Source organism: Brienomyrus brachyistius, chromosome 25 (assembly GCF_023856365.1).
Source record: "Brienomyrus brachyistius isolate T26 chromosome 25, BBRACH_0.4, whole genome shotgun sequence".
NCBI classification, from domain to species: Eukaryota; Metazoa; Chordata; class Actinopteri; order Osteoglossiformes; family Mormyridae; genus Brienomyrus; species Brienomyrus brachyistius.
In genome coordinates this window covers 1,614,977-1,622,007 of record NC_064557.1, presented here as the reverse complement: position 1 = coordinate 1,622,007, position 7,031 = coordinate 1,614,977, and positions in this window count along the sequence as shown.

Sequence of the window (7,031 nt, the reverse complement as noted above, 5' to 3'; positions counted from 1 at the left end):
GGAAGAGAAAGATAGATTAAACAAAAAAAAAGTGTGCAACATGGCTAACATGAAGTGTGTGGCGCATATGTAAGGAGCGAGAGTTCAATTCTAACTGTCTAGGGGGTATTTAGCAATCTGACGGCCTGTGGGTTGAGGCTCCTACTGAGTTCATTCATTGGGAAACATGCGGAGGACGACCAAGAGCAGGATTCGGCAATTTGTGTCGACCACAAGCCAGTTTCTTCAACAGCGCGCAACGAGGGGCCAGCTAAGTTTTTCAGGCGCATGACATTGTAGCTTAAGTTTTGTTTGAATATTATTTATTTTTACAATTATATTTTTTTTACATCAGTAATATTAATAAGTAGTTGCCCATACGACCCGAATAGCACATGCGGTTTCAGAAAATGGGTGGATGGACGGACTATAGATATTAGATCGCTTTAGTGAGATTCCATCTTATGTTTTTAAACGCAAACTAAAAAGTGAAACCTACATCGGGGCATCAAATATTTTTCTAGGTGGGTTAGATCGAGCCGCCATTTGCTGACCTACACCACCGGTCAAAAGTTAGGATGCGTCAAGCTGCCTAAATAGGAGCGTGATAGTGCTGCATCACATGACCTGGCCATCTGGCCTAAACACAGCAGAGATGTTTAACAGAGGAGTCTGACCAGAGAATGAAGGACAAGTGGCCAATGAGTGCTCAACATATCTGAGCATATATGTATCCCAAGAGGCCACCTCATGAAACTGTCATAGAGGAGAAAGTTGGGTCAGCCAGTCCCCGGAGAACTTGGGGTTAAGGGCCTTGCTCAATGCCCCAAGAGTGGCATCACTCTGCCAACCCAGGAATTTGAGTCCACAGAACTGCATCCTACCCTTTTTATTTTTTTTGCCAGTTCCTAATTCCATATATGTTATAGCAGCGTCTCTCAAACTATGGGCCATGGACCGTGAGAGGGTTCCTGCCGGTGCGTGAGAGGGTTCCTGCCAGTGCATGAGAGGGTTCCTGCCGGTGCGTGAGAAGGTTCCTGCCGGTGCGTGAGAGGGTTCCTGCCAGTCCACAGAGCCTCGCTTTTGCACCAATCAAAATTCAGTCAGATCAGGTCAGGTATAATAATAATAATAATAATAATAATAATAATAATAATACTATCTACCTATAGTAATAATATCTATCTATCTATGTGGATACGCATCCGTGGTGGGGGGTTGGGGGCGGTCGTTTATACAGGGCCCCCAATTTTAAAATTGTTTTAAAATGTTGAGGATGGTACAAATAAATGTTTGTCAGGGTAGTTGTGTCCAAACTTTTGTCTGGCACACGCTCTCTACTCCCCACCTCATCATCATACCTGTCCTGTGCATTAAGGCCCCATAAACGGCAGACAGACCCATTTGGAGATCTGAGTTCAACCTGCCCCTTCAGGATCAGAGAGTCGCTCTCACCTGAGGGCATCCCTGCCTTATCCCCATACTGCACCAGGACGAGAGCTTCACAGGCCCCTGAGTCAGGCTTAGCTTGTTTGGGGCCCCTGTGGGACACTGCCTACACCCCCCACCTACCCTGCCCAGAGCCGCAGAAACAGTAACCAGCAGAGAAGCACGTCCTCCAAAGGCAGGTCCACGCAATGTCCCCAAGACACCGGAACCGGAACCACAAGGAACCGAGATGAGTCACGTGCTGCTGCAACAATCCGGCTATCCAACACACCCTGGGAGCGGGATTGTCACTGCTGGAAGTTGTAATAGCTCTATAGAGCGAAAAAGGAAAACAGAGGTCAATTCCAGATCCTCTGATGAGGCCGTGTTTGTGTAATTTGTACGAGCACCAAAGCGTTAAACCCCACAGTATGGGCCCTATTTTTACAGCAACAAAAGACATTAAAGTTAAACTGCTCCTGTGGACGTAAAGAAGAATGCGACAGTGCCGTGCAAATATATGCATTACACATGCGCTTGCAGAGCAACCATGTGGCCGGTGGCTTTCTGGGAACAGTGACATATGCGCCGGTTCGAGCCAAATTGCGACATAACACAGGGAGGCAGTTTCAGGATGGAGCTGGAAGAGGAAGCGATTCTGACACAGAGAGGCGTTGGTGACGGCTTGCTCGCACACACTCACCCCAGGAGCAAGATGCTGAGAAAGTAAGGTTTGGGCCCCCGCTTGAGGAACTGCTCCAGTGTCCATGGACTTCAGTGGTTCCACCGCAGGCCTGTCACGCGCCGATGGGCGGTTACATAGCTGGCAGACGGACCCGCCTCTCCACAGCGTCCAGGCCACGCGCTTTTTCCGGATCGAGCTGGAGCCGTTTCACGTGTTTCACTGCGTTGACATTATGCTGGGGGAGCAACCATGTCAGTATCCAGGCAAGGGTCCACAATACTGCCCCACGGAGGTGAAACACTGCGTCTACACTGACACTAACTGAGAAAAAGGGTTTTAAAGTGTTTTGAGCAGGAGCAGGTAGGTAAATGGTAGCATATTTTTTCAAAGGGTATAATTGAACTAGGACATTTTTTCCATGAGATAAAACCTAAAAGATTCAAATTCTGTCAGAAGTCAATTAAATATGATGAAAATATGCAGGTGCTTTGTCTCGACTTTACATGGCAGAAAGGTTGCTGCAATGTTGCTAAGTTACAGCAAAGCATGCTGGGAGGATACTGGGAGACCTCAAAAGCCAAAAGTTACCCTGGGGCAACCTCTGGTCTGAGCGGCTTATCGCCCCCTTCAGGGCGTGGTGCATCTAGCGCTCTAGGTCTACAATTTCCAAGCCAGTCTCGGGTTGGGAGCGCAGACCCGAAAAGTACTGCCGATTGCAGTGCGGGGTCCCGTGGCACGAAAGCCGAGCCCAGTCTCAAAGGCCCTCGTCTAAGCGATCTGGTGTTGCACTCCGCGATCCTGTTACACCTCTTTACGGGCACTTCTTCCCGGAGGGAGCGCCACGTTGTGAGAAGGACAAGAGTGAGACGGAAAAAGCCTCTCAGCGCAAAACAGCCCCATCCGTCCATCGCGACAGAAAACAAAAGAAAGCGGAGAAGCGAAGCAGACACAAGCAAATTCCCTCCACAAGGAAATTTCTCCGGCATTCATTACAGTTCAGCCTGGGGAATGCAAAGCTACCTGTCCCCTCCTATCTAAGGAAGACCGAAATCATAATTCCGTTTACAGCGTTTTTTGGTGAAAATAAGACAGTGTTTTATTGTCGAATGCAGTTAATATGAGTTTGCTTAAAAGACACAAAAACACAGAAAGCAGAGTTTCCTCACTCAGCCTCAAAGGGATGCCAGCTTGGCACTGGTGAATGTAGAATTTAAATTATGTTTTGTCATTCAGCAGATGATTTTATTGCAAGCGACGCTGGGATTTGACCCAGCAACCTTCCGATCATAGATACGGTGCCCGAACCCACTGAGCCCCATACTGCCCCTTATGGGGCAGTTGGAAGTTCAGCACAGCAAGAAGGAGGAGCAAAGAGAAGAGGACACGTTTCCAGGTACACGGCAAAGTCTTCGTTTCACGTCCTTTACATCTTGGCCCAAAATAAGCTGCGTTTTTCCTCGGATCTAATCTCAAACTCTTGTTCCAGATGCTCGTCACTAAACCCTAAGCTGACAGGTTGACCATGTTCAAAGAAAATTATCCGACTTCCATTTTGTGTTCCAGGCTGTATATCAAAGTAAATATGAGTCTGTCCGCTCTCACTCATTAGCACAAAGTTATTTTTAGAGGTTATATATGGGGTTTCGCTAAGCCTGTATGCTCATAATCAGAAGGTCACCAGTTCAAAACCCAACCTCAGCACATCTGCTGGTTTATTATTTATTATTATTATTATTATTATTAAGAGTCACAGCTTAGAGTAGCCTGCTGTTTATCGTTGTGCTGAACCGCTACTGATAAATCCAGAGGATTATGACCCCAAATTGGACGAGAAATCTCATAGTTTCTAGATGGGTAGATAGATAAACAAAACCCACCAGCTATTACACAGAGGGGTCTCTCTGCTTTGACATCCACAAAAATCTCCCTGAATTCCACTCAAAGATGGACCACCCTGGAACCCTGGAGAAGTCCCACTTTATTATCACATGATATAAAACTTTTCATTTTCTTGACCTCAACTGGCATATCATGTGACAGGGTGACAAACCGCTAGTCGAGCAACTCCATTTGTGCAATAGTAAGATAAACAAGCAAGTAGCTGCTCTGGGTTTCTTCTAGCAAATGCAGCACAAAAACATGTGTGAGTGTTTCTACAATCTGCTCTCAGATTGAGTCTGAGTATTTACTCTAGTGGGTTCTGCAAAGAAAATACTCTGGCAAGCCACTGAATGGTGATGGATTATTTAATATTTTGGTACATTTTGCCGGTGGGGGGGGGGGGGGGGGGCACTGATCAGAAGGGAATAGAAGTTGTTTTGTGACAACTTAACAGACCGGTTGGCTACCTCTGAAATAATTAAGCATTATCTCTTAACACTCTTGAGAATCGATTTGGAAACATGACGCGAGATTCACCAGTAGATTGAGATCAGCGAGTTCGGCAGCCCTGATTTATACATGGTGTGTCTGTCCTGGCCCAAGACAGCTGAACGTGACTAAGGCCAGCGGGAGATAATGCTGATTATGACAATACTAAGGACATTACAGGGATGTTTGCTTGCTCCCCTGTGGGTTTATGTTATGGGGTCTTACTGATTGAATGATGATCTGCCCAAAGCTACTAAACTAATGGAGGAGTGAGGGGGAGGGACTGGCCAAAGCCCCAGGGGCTGCTTCAGAGCCAGACACCCTGGTGTCCAGGGCCCACTGCCCCCACCTCATATATGAGGCTATACTTGCTGCCCAGTATGGGCCCCTTGCCGTAATGCAGTGGTTCTCAAACTCGGTCCTCGAGCCCCACTGACCTGCTTGTTTTCCTGCTATTCCTGCCCCACACACAAGCTGTCCCAGTTGTCTTTCAGCTTCTGATTGACTGAACACACCTGATCCAGGTAATCAGCAGTGTGTAGGGCAGGGATAGTCGGAAAACAAGCAGGTCAGTGGGGCCCGAGGACCGAATTTGAAAACCACTGCTGTAATCGGCCTGCCCCCGCACCTCCTCTGCTACTGTATGGGGCCCAAGGTCAAAGGTCACGGTCATGCCGGAAGCATAATATTCACAACAAACGCACCATCAAGGCATCTGCACATGTACATTAGCATCTTTTTCCACATGCTACCAATGTCACCTGATTCTGACTTTTGCATGCATTAAAAAACATCAGAGCTTTAAAGTAAATATTCACAAAATTACACTCCAAGATCATCCAGCCACTTATGCTGGTCAGGACCAATGTCAATAATAAATCAACCTTGTTCCCAGAGTTACATTTTTTTCCCACTTTTAAAACTTTGTACCTTTAGCGATGCCAGCCCAACGTGTCCTTGAAACCAATTTTGCTTGACTCTTCCTGGCCCCCAACGGGAAGGAAAAATATGAGTCTGGTGGAATGTGTTGTAGTCATTTCAGAGTCAGAACCTTTATTGACCAAGTATGTTAAACATACAAGGAATTTGTCTTGCTGGGTGTGCCTCAGTGTAATGCATAATATGCAAGACAATTCAAGACAGTATACAAGTATGTATGCATGGAATTCTACACATACTTTTAACACTAGACCGTCTACCGACCGTCAGACGCAGTACGGGATGCAATAAAAGGGGAGTAAATAAACTGGGAATGTAAGTACACAAAGAGACGTGACGGTTGTAGGAGTTACAGGATCACAGCTGACTAAGGGGCAAAGTGTTTGTACGGTGAAACGAGGTTGGTAGGTTAGTGGGGGGGGATGAACTTGAGCTGGGCGTGTGTGAGCAGCAGGAACAATCGTGGGTCTTGCTCAGCACCTTGCTGTACAGATTAGATCTTTATTACTGAAACTCCAGATCAGTTTACTAGCCAGCAGACAGGCGTCCCCAAACCAGAGCAATCACAGCAACCAGTCACGTACGAGCCGCCGTACCCCATAATAAGCCGCACGCCAGGAAAAGAACCAGCCCCAGTCGCACATTTCGGGGAAGGGGCACCAAAAATTTGCATTCATGCATTTTATGACATTATAACCACAGAACTAAATGGTGTGAAGAGTAAAAAGCTATTTTCACTTTCATACAGATAAATGTAATTTTCAAGAATTATTCTTCTGTGGATGCGCAACCTTTCTGGACATAAGAAGGCCAGGAAGACTAAGTTTTATCCTTATATGTGGGACATAATTAACGGAGGGAGTATGATAAACAAATCAGAGCAAGTTGCTTATTATTACAAGTCTGAGGATTTGTGTGATCAGTGACTGTAGATTTCTGCCGTAACGCCTGTTGTGTGATCCTCAAGAGGCTGCTCAATTCTTCTATAAATTACAGACTTTGCAATCTGGAGTTCACATTGCTGTAATTTATATGCAGTCAATACTGAAGTTCCGAGACTCTGCATGGTGCCTCTGTCCTGTATATAGTGCCCTCTAGTGGATGCGCAATTGTCACGCAATAACACTCTATTTGTTTAATTGGATCCTAAAAGCCCAGGCTTTCTACTGAACATTTCTTCCTCACCGCAACAGTGCCTTAAGGAATCCCGAAACGAGCACAGCCATCAATTGCATACCACAGAAAAATGTCCTGAAATAATGAACTTCTGTAAAAAGTGCAGACGATAATTCTAGCTGCTAAATGGGATCCTGCCAGTAGAGGGCAAACTAGAGCCAAATGTAGAGAAATGCTCCGTCTTTCTGCACGAGTAAATTCACTTCCTAACGATTAACTGAACTGCTGACAATCTGGGCAAAGCACACGGCATACAGGCCTGCAGAGATGCTTCCTTGTTAACTGGTCATGAGCTGTGCTCATGTTCTTAACCCCTTCAATGGCATTTTAAAATTCTGCCTTTTCTATCATGTAAATACTGTACAGGGAAGTAAATGCAAATATCTCGTACTTAACCATTATTTGCATCACTAGAGTTCTTTTCAATTTTTTAAATAGATTTCTATTATATATA